This window comes from Leucoraja erinacea, chromosome 1, assembly GCF_028641065.1.
Source record: "Leucoraja erinacea ecotype New England chromosome 1, Leri_hhj_1, whole genome shotgun sequence".
Lineage (NCBI taxonomy): Eukaryota > Metazoa > Chordata > Chondrichthyes > Rajiformes > Rajidae > Leucoraja > Leucoraja erinaceus.
The window spans coordinates 86,939,823-86,951,852 of record NC_073377.1 but is presented as its reverse complement, the minus strand read 5'-3'; the positions used below and the strand labels follow the sequence as shown (position 1 = coordinate 86,951,852).

Genomic DNA, 12,030 nt, shown 5'->3' with positions numbered 1-12,030 from the left:
CTTTCTTGATGTCCTCTGAGGGAGGGCTATATGTATGTATTTATGTATGTACTGAATCTATGAACCACTGTTGTATAACATTAGTACCTCCACCAATGTAAAGCACCTTTGGTCAATGAGAGTTGTTTTTTAAATGTGCTATAGAAATAAAAGTGACTAAGTCAGTAACTACAAGTACCATGGTTTGGAAAAACTTAATGAACGATAGCAAATTTCAAGATTGTTGACCCAGTTGACCAACCAAAGGATGATGGTAGGTTCTATGAGCTGGTCAAAGGGCTTAATTCGGCCAAGAATGAGACCGAACTGTCATGGCTAGTTTCCCTCACCAGCTTTTTGCCTCTTGTGTAGAAAAGCGATGCAGGCTTGTGCCAGCGAAAGACCAAGAGTGAAAGGGAATGCTGTGGGATTCTGGTGAGAAGCTGCACATTTTCCACCAACAGTTCCTTCCATGCCAGGCTGTGGAAGGAGAAATAAACATGCTGTTATTCTGTTTATAAACGCAGCCTGTTTGTAGTGGAGGAATGAGCCAGAGGCACGAAGGAGAGTGCCAACCACCACATTCTGACGTGGAAAACATTGGCACAAGCAGCAATTGCTAATGACTAAACAACGCATGCATTACCACTAATTGTATATCGTTCCTCAGCTCGGGGAGCCAGTGCCTGGGAGTTTGCTTGCACAACCTGGAGCCCAGTGGCTGGATTTGTAACCATCTGGCCGCTTTGAAGCCAGCATTAGCACTTTGAACCACAGCTGTTTTAAGATAAGCTTTTTCCGAGTGGAAATATTCACACTTCCACATAGCACTATATCTGATTCAAAATATGACGGACTTAAAAGTCACACAAATATGATGGAGGAGCAGGAAGATGGTTGCAACCTGTTTGAAGGGTTTTCTCAAGTGGAATTGAAAGTGCGAAATGCCACAATGATAATGACAGTATTTTGAGACGGGGACTGTTTGTAGTATCCTCTGAGAATTGACAGCTGAATGACAGGGTAAACACTCCTACTGTGTTCTGATAATACGTGCTGTGAGCCTTAAAAGAAGTGGAATATCACACAAACGTGAGGAAATAGCCAGAATCCAATTTTTATTAGAGGTTATTTGGATCAATGAGTGTAAACAGCAATTTAATTAGTGGGTGTAAAAAGTGCCAGAGCTCTTTGGTTCATTTGCAGATAGCACATTGGTTTTCTGACAGAGGGTGAAAGGATCTGTAAAAAACAAATTCTGCACCAAAAGGAAGATAGAATGAGAAAACAAACTGTGGACATTCTCATTAAAAGGGACTTAAATGAATATAAACCAGTTATACTCTGGCTGATTAATTTTGAATGCTTCTACAGTGTACTCTGAACCATTCTGCAAATTATGAGAATGTGAAGTAATTTACATTTTTTAGTTTAAAGATACAGCGAGGAAACAGGCCATTCAGTCCACCAGGTTCACACCGACCAGCGATCCCCGCATATTAACACTATCCTACTGCACTAGGGACAATTTTAACATTTGCCAATTAACCTACAAACCTGTACATTTTTGGAGTGTGGGAGGAAACCGAAGATCTTGGAGAAAACCCACGCAGGTCACGGGAGAAAGTATAATCTCGGTACAGACAGCACCAGTAGTCAGGATAGAACCCGGGTCTCTATTGTTGCATTCGCTGTTAGGCAGCAACTCTATTGCTGCGCCACTGTGCCGTCCCAGAATCTTTGGAATACACCTTATCGGAATTTTGAACTGGTTATTTAATTGAGTGTATCCAATTCATTAGTCTGCATATTTTGCCAAAATAATTACGGCAGGATTTATTCTCTTCATAGTTTATTAAAAAAACAGATTGTACCAACAATGGAGTATTGAAGTGTGCGCATCTGCGGGGCTTTTCCAGAGTGTGCACAAGTGCAGGGTCTCGGGCCAGCGAGGCCTGCGGAATCAGCGATATTTTCCAGACGCTTAAGTTATGTATTACAGAAATTAGTTGCTTAAAGCTTCAATAAAGTTTTAAGTAAATTACGAGTAGCGTAAAAGTTTCATTTGCCTCACAACAATTTAAGCAACTCAATCTCAGAAGTTAAGCAGTGTGACATCGAGATGGAGAAACTATTGAAATCACAAGGCTTGGATCTGGATCCCAATTCACTTACTGCTGCAAAGGAATAGAAGCACTGGCTTCGTACACTAAATAAATTATTTGATGAGTGTGGCGACAATGCTCCAGACAAATTCAGGACATTAATAATCTGTCCCTTATGATGTATATGATTACATAGAGGAATGTACAAGTTACGATTCTGCTATTAATGTACTAAGCATACTAGTCGTTGAGACACCCAATGTAATATTTGCTCGACACCTCCTTGCTACTCGTACTACTTGCACTTGGTGAGACTTGATGAATTTTTACAAGAACTTCAAAGACTTAGTAATGACTGTGCCTTCACAGCAGTTACAGCTGATCAATATCGACAGGAACTTATTCAAGACTCTTTTATCAATGGTTTGGCATCGCCTTTAATACGACAGACTACTAGAAAACACAACCTTAGATTTATGGGAAGGAGTCTTTCCATGGGAAGGAGTCCTCGCCCCCCACTGATGACCCCTTTTCCCGTCTCCGACGCACCCCCTCCTCGTGGAACCCCCCTCGTGGCCAATTTATTTCGATTCTCCAGCTTTTTTGTGTACTTTTGATTCTTCAGCATCTGCAGTTCCTTCTTAAACACCTTAGATTTATGGTCAGCTTACAACCAAGCTTACTCATTCGGCTTGGCTTAGAAAAATTCAGATGCTTAAAGCCCTGTCCCACTGTACGAGTTCATTCAAAGAGTTCTCCCGAGTTTGCCCTGATTCGAACTCTGAGATTTACGGTAATGGCCGCTCGTCAGTACCCGGCGCTCTCGTGGACATTTTTCAACATGTATAAAAAATCTTCACGAGCCTTCCCGAACTTACCTGCCATTAGCGAGTCTTCCCAAGTACCTGCCGTTAGCCTTATGAGCTGCTAAGAGACGTCCTTGAGATCCTACGTACCTGCTACGTTAATTCTCCGTGCTTACCACAAGTTTGATTTTTTTTAAACTCGGGAGAGCTCTTGAATGAACTCGCATCGTGGGACAGGGCCATTATGGCTCATCTAATGTGTATTCTGCTGCAACTACTACAAAAGAATCACACCCAAGTAATAATATGGAGCAAGCTGAACCAATTTCTACTGATAAATGTGCCCTTGCTGCAGCATATATTCAAAAAGGAAGTGTTACTTTTGCGGGGGTAATATTCATAATAGAGGGATATTTCCTGCTCGAGAGGCAACTTGTAATAGTTGTGGCAAGAACAGACATTATTCTAGAGAATGCAAGTCCAAAGCAACTACTTAAAGTGTAACTGCTGCCATGTATATGAGAGAGACATGTCCTGCCCGAGAGGCAACATTTAATAGTTGTGGCAAGAAGGGACATTATTCTAGAATATGCAAGTTCAAAGCAACTACTAAAAGTGTGACTGGTGCCATGTATACACCTTCTTCATGTGCAATTACAGCTGCATTTCATAGAAACATAGAAAATAGGTGCTGGATTGCACTACAATCTTGGACCATTGTGCTGTTTTGCATTCATTATTGTATTGTTGTATTTAACATTACTGTAGGTATACTAATTCCTTCGCGTTTCACGTTAACAAGACGTTTCATTGTACCCTGCAGTACATGGCAATAAACTAAGCTGAATTTGAATTTAAGATGTAAATTTATTATGCCTTTACATTTCATGCTAATTTGAGTTTGTGCCATATCCAGTAAACAAAAAAGCAAATTAACACTATCCACCACTAAATTTTTGCTAATTTTTTATAAATTCATTCATTGTTGTTGAAATGATCAATAAAAACCAGATTAAAAAGGCTATGGCAAGATGATTTTGCATTCAATTCTATTTTTATCTAATATTCAATATTTAATCCTGTTGTTCCTCTTCCCTTTATCATTAAAGCATATTTCTTTGCACGTGTATTATTTGTTCGTTTTCTAAACTGTTGTTTGTAGGAATTCTGCATGGGTCTATAACACATTCATGGCATTATGTGATGGTTTCAAATGCCTTTTAGAAATTAAATGCAGTGATTAACTCAGAGTGCAGAAATGATCAGTGATATTATGGCAATTCTGAACACCCGCTTTATGCTGGGATGAAGTCAAGGAGAGTTCATTGCCGTGTCAAATCCCTATTAAACATGCACTAATGACAGGAGATTCTGTGTAAAACAGACATTTTTTTGGTTAAATCCACAAATACTGGGCAAAGGTAACCATAGACACAGATTATTTAACAACTACATATTTGCTTGGTCAAAACTCAGAAGATCAGTGTTCCCATGAATGTTTGCCATATTTCTTTGTACTTTTGTAACACTGACTTCTGGTGTTTGGGTTCCTCGGCTCAAGTGTTCTCCTCTCTGCCACTCCGTTGATCAATGGAAGAGCCTTCAACGTGAATCAACAGTAAAGCTAACAGAGGTAAATGACCTGTCTGATGACGAGCTGTCTGAAGCGCCTCGCTGGTGCTGGGATTATAGAGCACAACCCGAGCCCTGGTAATGGGCGCACAATCTGTGCCAAGAGTAGCATTGAAGTCAAGTAAAGGGAGTGACTGTCCTGTTGGCCACTATTGTATCTGCCTCCACCACAGGCACCATCACTGGCAGAATTGAAAAGAACTAAGGAAATAAAAATTTGAGCTCTGATTAATAACAGAGGAAAAACTTCTCTTTGTATTGGAAATAAATACAGAACAAGCAGAAGAGAAATAAAAAAAAGAGCATTTGCTATCTGATTGTTCAGTAACTGAAACAAAAAAGATTATGAGTTAATGAATTGACATAAATTGTCATGCAAATCAAAGAAAAGAATCATCTACAATTGTGCCTGATTAGTGTAGCTTTGCTAGCGGGCTATATGCATATATCCAAACAGTCTAGTACTGCCCAGGGCTATGGGAAATGGGCATCAAATGCAGTAATGAAACAGAGTACTGGAAATATTTAGCATTTCAGGCAGCATTTGTGGAGAGACACAATTAACATTCCAGCTTAATGACTTTCATCAAAACTAATGGAAGCATTTTGTTTTGGAATTGTGCAGAAGTGTACTTGCTTCATTCATCTCCATGCAACCATTTCATTCGTGCAGAGGGAATTAGTTGCCTGTCAAAACCATTAAAGGGCAGTAATAATGCATTCAAAATATCAATCATGTATCCTTTGGTTTGTGGTGTGAACATTGAGTTCCTGAAGTGGAAAATACAATGTAGAACTGCAGGTGCTGGTTTGCAAAATAAATAAAGTAGCTCAGGAGTAGCTCAGTGGGTCAGGCAGCAACTATGGAGAACATGGATAAGAGACGTTTTGGATTGAGACCTTCTTCAGTCTCTGAAACAAGGAACAGCAGATGCTGGTTTGCAATAAACCTGTTTGAAGAAGGGTCCCAACCCAAAATGTCACCTATCCATGTTCTCCAGAGATGCTGCCCAATTTGCTACGTTACTGCTGCACTTTACGTCTTCTTGTGGATAGTACAAAGTTCACACCACAAGCCAATAGGGGAAAGGAGCAATATTTTAGTGCATAGAAATGTGAACAAAGGGAGAGAGCCAGGGTGAACTGGGGGAGGGGCTAGGAACATGGGAGGGGCTAGGAACATGGGAGGGAGGCTACACAAAAAAGCTGGAGAAACTCAGCGGGTGCAGCAGCATCTATGGAGCGAAGGAAATAGGCAACGTTTTCGGGCCGAAACCCTTCTTCAGACTGATCGGGGGCGGGGGTGGGGTGGGGACAAGAAAGGGAAAAAAGGAGGAGGAGCCCGAAGGCTGGGGGATGGGAGGAGACAGCAGGGGGGCTGAGGAAGGGGAGGAGACAGCAAGGACTAACAAAATTGGGAGAATTCGATGTTCATGCCCCCGGGGTGCAGACTCCCCTAACGGAATATGAGGTGCTGTTCCTGCAATTTCCGGTGCTGCTCGCTGTGGCCATGGAGGAGACCCAGGAGGGAGGCTGTTGGTTACTTGAAAGTGGAAAATTCAATGTTCATATCTTGTTGTTGGCTTTCTGAGGTATTGTTCTAGTTTGTGTCTACTCTTCTTCCCACACTGGCCTGTCTGTCCTCGGCCTTCTCTACTACCACAGTGAGGCCAAATGCAAACCAAGGAAGAAGCATCCCATATCACACCTACAATCCAATGGCATGAACTTTGAATTTTTAAGTATTCCGTACTTCCTCCATTCTTTTCTCACTCCCACCAGTCCATCCAGGTGCTCTCTCCCTAAGATAGCTTTCTCTGCCTTTCATAATGTTAGGTTTCTCCATGCTTAACAATCTACCCTCATTACCTTGAACTGCAATTATTATATTATGTAGTATACAATGTAGTGTATAGCTCAGTAGCAATATTTACTTAATACTAGATCCAAAATACTTACTTAAATCCTCCATATTAAGTCTTAAACAAAAACTATAAATAAATTGGGTCAGTCCAGTGCCATTCTGATTGCATAGCTTTCCTGGAATTGGGCCTAACATAGATAGATGGATTCTGCTCAAAATTTCCATCTGGTCTGATGTGAGGACATGTTGGGGGATGGTTTCTGCAAATTTATTTTATGGCACTAAAACTTGATACGACTCAGAATCCCACAGCACATTGGAAGGTAGGGTGGTGGTGGTGGTAGGGGGGAGCAAAGAGGAGACCAATTTTTATGCATACATATATATTTTCCCATGGAAGTAATTATGTTAACTATACATTTTAACTCAAATAAGTAGTGGCTTGAGAAAAACAGTTTATAGATAACACAATCAAAGTGAAAAACTAAAAGTTGAATCGATGTGCCTAAAATTATACTGATTAAAAAATGTGCTGTCTTTGTTATTGTGAGTTAGTAAGAGATTGCCCTTAACTATCAGTGTCCCTGTGCCTTTCGTTTTATTAAATGAAAGTACACAGGATTCTCATTCTGCTCCTGCCGTTTGTGTGTCTGGTTTCTCTTAATTTACTGCCTGTCTCGCAGAAGGCAGTCTGCTCATTTATTGCGTCTCTCTGTCACACACACACACACACACACACAGACTCCGACACACACTTACACACACTCACGCAGGCACATACACACACTCACACAGAGGCACACGCACACACTCGCACACACACAGGCACACACACACACTTTGCACATGCAATAGTAAAATGTATTTTCCGTAGTAGCAGCATACGTTGTGACTCCAGCCACTATAGAGACTCCAAGGCACTGTTAACAGTTCATGTAGCTTGCAACCAGGTTTTATTTAATAATCAAAGGTACACAAAAATGCTGGAGAAACTCAGCGGGTGCAGCAGCATCTATGGAGCAAAGGAAATAGGTGACATTTCGGGCCGAAACCCTTATTTAATAATCTCTTGGGTCTTGAATAGGTGTTGTTTTGTGGGCTTTTACTAATCTTGATCCTTGAAAAAACATTTATTTCTCTCTCAGAAGCGATTTTGTTTGTCAAAAGAGACCGTAGCAGTAACTGGTTCTCAGCTATGTTCGCCTTATAATTGTAAATTTCTTACATGAGAAATTGTATGAAAAAAATCAAAATGTTCCTCATCATTTGGCTTATTTAGAGCAGGGGACATTCTCTGTGGTTGCCATAACTACACTGAAATATCACCTAAGAGATGGAAAAGACATACATATATGTACTAGGCTGGACCAACCAACAGTAAACAAGAGGATGGGCAAAAAATAGACTGCTTGTCTTTTGTACTCTCAATGACTTTTGGTTGCTAGTGGTTACGAGAAAGATCATGAAAGACTCTTCAAACTGGGATACTATTCGTGCAGTAAAACCATACATTGGAATTCTTAGATTCAAGGTTAGTCATAAGTAATATTGTAATAGATAAGGCTGTAAATTATTTCCAAGGTAAGATAAGTCTTCAAAATAAATCGTATGACATTTCCTTAGATTTTAGTTTCTTTATCTGTGGAAAGTAAATTATAAAATCTGTTGCGTGAATACCAGTGGTTTGCCATCTAATGCCGAAGGCAAAATCAAATATTCAAACAAAAAAATGCACAAGGACTAACCATGGCCACAAATAGGTCATCACATCATTGATATATTTTAAAAAACTTTTTATCATATAAAGTTGGCACAGTGGTGGTGCAGTTGGCCACAGATCATTTCCGAAGTTGGAGTCATTTTAATTGCACCTAAAAAGCAATCACATTAAAGATGGGCATATAAAGATGGGCAGAAGGGACACAAGAGGGGGAGGAGGGAAAGTTTAGGAGAAAAACCAGATAAAGCTGAAAACTGGAAGAAGCAAGAGTCTGCAGAGAGACAAAGAGTGGTTGACAATAGTGTGGATACAGTTCTGAGGCATGTACTGTATAAAGTTAAAATATAATGCCGTCAATGGGCACTCAACCCTATAAATCATTGCCAGTAAGCCTACATGAGTGAAATAAGGGGGTTACAACAGCTTATTCTTTCTGCACTTTGTTTCCCTCAATTCAAATAATTGAGACTGAAAAGCCGTATAGTTTAATTACTCATGGTGAGAGGATGGATCTCAGCGGGTGGATGTGTGAATTGCCACTGAAGAATTCCGCTGAGCGGTGTTACAGTGGCTTTTTTTTAATACAATAGAGAAACATAGCTGCCTTAAGGTTTCAGATTTTCATGTTGAAGTGTTTGATGTTTTTTATTGCCTCTCTCAGGAGACTCGGTGGCTATTTGTGGCAGGGGAAGCTGAGAGTCATGGCTTATATAAAGTTGTATCATGATTACCAGACAAAACAGGGTTGGATACTGATCATTAATTTCTCATATCACTTTTCAGAAAACAAATACCAATTCCAAAAGTCCTGTCAAATGGTGCGCCTTGAGTTGGATCTATTAACTACCCAAAACTTTGAATCGTATCTACTACACTTTCTATTTTATACTATCACAGCTATTGGTAATATTACCTCTTGGAAGGAACTAGCTATTTAATTATCCTACCCTCTCCCGAAACATTTGTTGAGGTTTTATTCAAAATTAGGCAAGTTATCGTTGAGTAAATAATCTGCTCCTCTGTGCTGAATTTAAGATGTTAGATGTTGAATTTCTTGAGTGTCCACTAATTTAAATAATCTTAAGGGAGTTAAAATTTGAGAATTAGTCCCATAAACATGATAATAATGGGCTAAACCATGACTCGCTGTTGTTAACTCTCTTCACAGGGGAGATTGCTGTCTGGCATGTCAGTTTAACTGAACCATAATTAATACACTTGATAATAAAGCTCCATGTCAACTGTCCCTCACCAATAATGTTAGCTGCTTAAGATGTCTTGCAGAGGCTGACAGCTTTCTCACAGGCAGCCCCTGATGGCTGCTCATGTGATAAGCCTTTGCGGCATACATCAGCAATGGGAAGGCCCATGCTGCCAGAGTAATGTGCTTGGATTGTGCTCTTGGTAATCACTGGGCAGCCACAGGTAATAGGCATGGGTGACTTGCTGTGGTACTGGCTGGGTGCGTTGGAGCAGTCACCTAGCAACAGGCCAGCGTCTAGTTTCTGCACCGCATGTGTCCTTGACCTAATGAAGTTAAATAATCCTGTGACACTGCAGTCAAATGTCTGCTGTGGGAGTATGGCAGGAATTCCTCTTCAAGTGCCAGCTAGAGTGCTAGTTAGAAAACAGCTGGCCACCTCCTTAATTTCCTTTCTGTGCCTTGGTTGTTTCTAGGCAGGGTGTCGCTTTGTGCTACCATTTTGAACAGCGGGCTGCCCGAGCCTGAATATTATCTCCCGAATTTGACTGCACTACTCAGCAGACTCAATGTGCACCATGAAGATTTTATCTTCATTCAGTAGGAGGATGAGTGAAAGCTTGGTTGGATAAGCAGGTCGCAGGCCTGAAGATGCTGCAAGGTCTTCGAGCTCTGATTTGTTACAGTTCTCAATCTGCAGTTTCTTCTTTTAATCGTCAATGGCATGCAGCCTTTTCAACACAAATTTTAGGCAGGACTAAAATATAAATATCGACATGTGTGAAGAAATGGGGATATTATATTTAAAAGGTTTAGACTGTAGTATTATTTTAAATTGGCTTGAGTCCAAAAAATATTTGATCACAGATTTTTTTGAGGCTCTGAGGGAAGTTTTGTCTTCATTGTGATAATGAATGCACTCATCATTAGATTTCCAAAGCCTGTATATGGCACCACCTGAATCCAATCATTCGACCTGGGCTGAGGTGCACCCAAATCTAGGATGCCTAATTTTTTGTAAGGACAGCCTCGCATAATCTGTTTAATGCTTTTTGTGGTGTACTCCTTTTATATGAAACACAAACTGTCATTTGAAACACAATGCATTTCGTTGTCTCTGTACTGTACACTGACAATGACAATTAAAATTGAATCTGAATCTGAATCTGATCTGAGTCATGGGTATTAGCCTAATGGGAACAGAACACATGTTCCCTTTCCTTGCCTTTAAAAGGAAATGTTAATATCATGAGAAGGGGTGTTGTTTACAGTCTGTGCTTTGTATTCTTTTATCCTAGGCCATAATGTCCTAGGCCTAGGTCAATTATCCTAGGCCTAGGTCAATGATCTTTAATATAGCTTGGACCCAATTTTACGTTGTTAATATCAATGCTTTCATGTGGGAAAAGCTCTACCTTCACGTTATATTGAAATCATTTGGTGATAACGTGTGAGTAAATGTGAGCACCAGCAAGAAACTATCTTCCCACTTAAGTTCATAAGTGATAGGAGTAGAATAAGGCCATTTGACCCATCAAGTCTACTCCCCCATTCAATCATGGCTGATCTATCTTTCCGTGTCAACCCCATTCTCATGCCTTCTCCCCATAACCCGTGACACCTGTAGGAATAAAGAATTTATCAATCTCTGCCTTAAAAATATCCATTGACTTAGCTTCCACAGTCTTCTATGGCAATGAATTTCACAGATTCACCACCCTCTGACTTAAGAATTTCCTCCTCATCTCTTTGGTAAAGGTACGCCCTTTTATTCTGAGACTATGGCCTCTGGTCCTAGATTCTCCCACTGGTGGAAACATCCTCTCCACATCCACTCTATCCAGGCACTTCAAGAAAGGTCAGCAGATTTTGATGCTCAGGCACGTAACATGTCAAAGCATGGGTGGTCAACCTCAGGCACTGGGAATGCACAGAACAATGCTCAGGCCTGCAAGCACCATTCCTTTGCTGTACAGTGGTTCTGTTATTCATAAACCTGAGTCCTACTGCCAGGATTCAATTCAGATATTAGACAATTAAAGACTTTCCCAGGCCAGAACCAACCATATATTTCTGTACTGAGTTCTATGAGATGAGGTGAGAGAGAAAAAAATCAGAGGTGAAGTGAAATTGTTTCTGTTGATAATATCAGCAAAGAAGTCGGTGTGGGTCCACTGCCTTTTTCGCTATTGTTTTTGGTAGGCACTCATGACTTCAAAATGTGCCACTGTGTCATTGCTTCTTGGTGTTACTGGGCTGAGCTTGATGTTACATACAGCTTTAGCTCTCACCGACTGTCTTAAGCAAAATGGGTTTCCTAAATGCAAGCCAATGATATGGAATGCAAACTAAACCACTTTGCAATGCATTCATTAAAGTAACATGTATCTTTGCTTCATAAACAAGGGCAAGGTTAGATCAAGTCAAGTCAAGTCAAGTTTATTTGTCACATACACATACGAGATGTGCAGTGAAATGAAAGTGGCAATGCTCGCGGAACAACAAAACAACCAAACAAATTATAAACACAATCATAACACACATATTATTTTACATAATAAATAATAGAAGGAAAAACGTTCTGTACAGTTAGTCCCTGGTGAGAAAGGCGTTTACAGTCCGAATTGCCTCTGGGAAGAAACTCCTTCTCAACCTTTCCGTTCTCACTGCATGGCAACGGAGGCGTTTGCCTGACCGTAGCGGCTGGAACAGTCCGTTGCAGG

At 40.5% G+C, this 12,030-nt stretch overlaps 1 protein-coding gene across 1 annotated transcript in view; it reads left to right on the top strand.

Annotated features, from left to right (window-relative positions):
* slit2 (slit homolog 2 (Drosophila)) overlaps positions 1 to 12,030 on the top strand; it is a 413,897-nt gene that overhangs the window by 62,826 nt on the left and 339,041 nt on the right.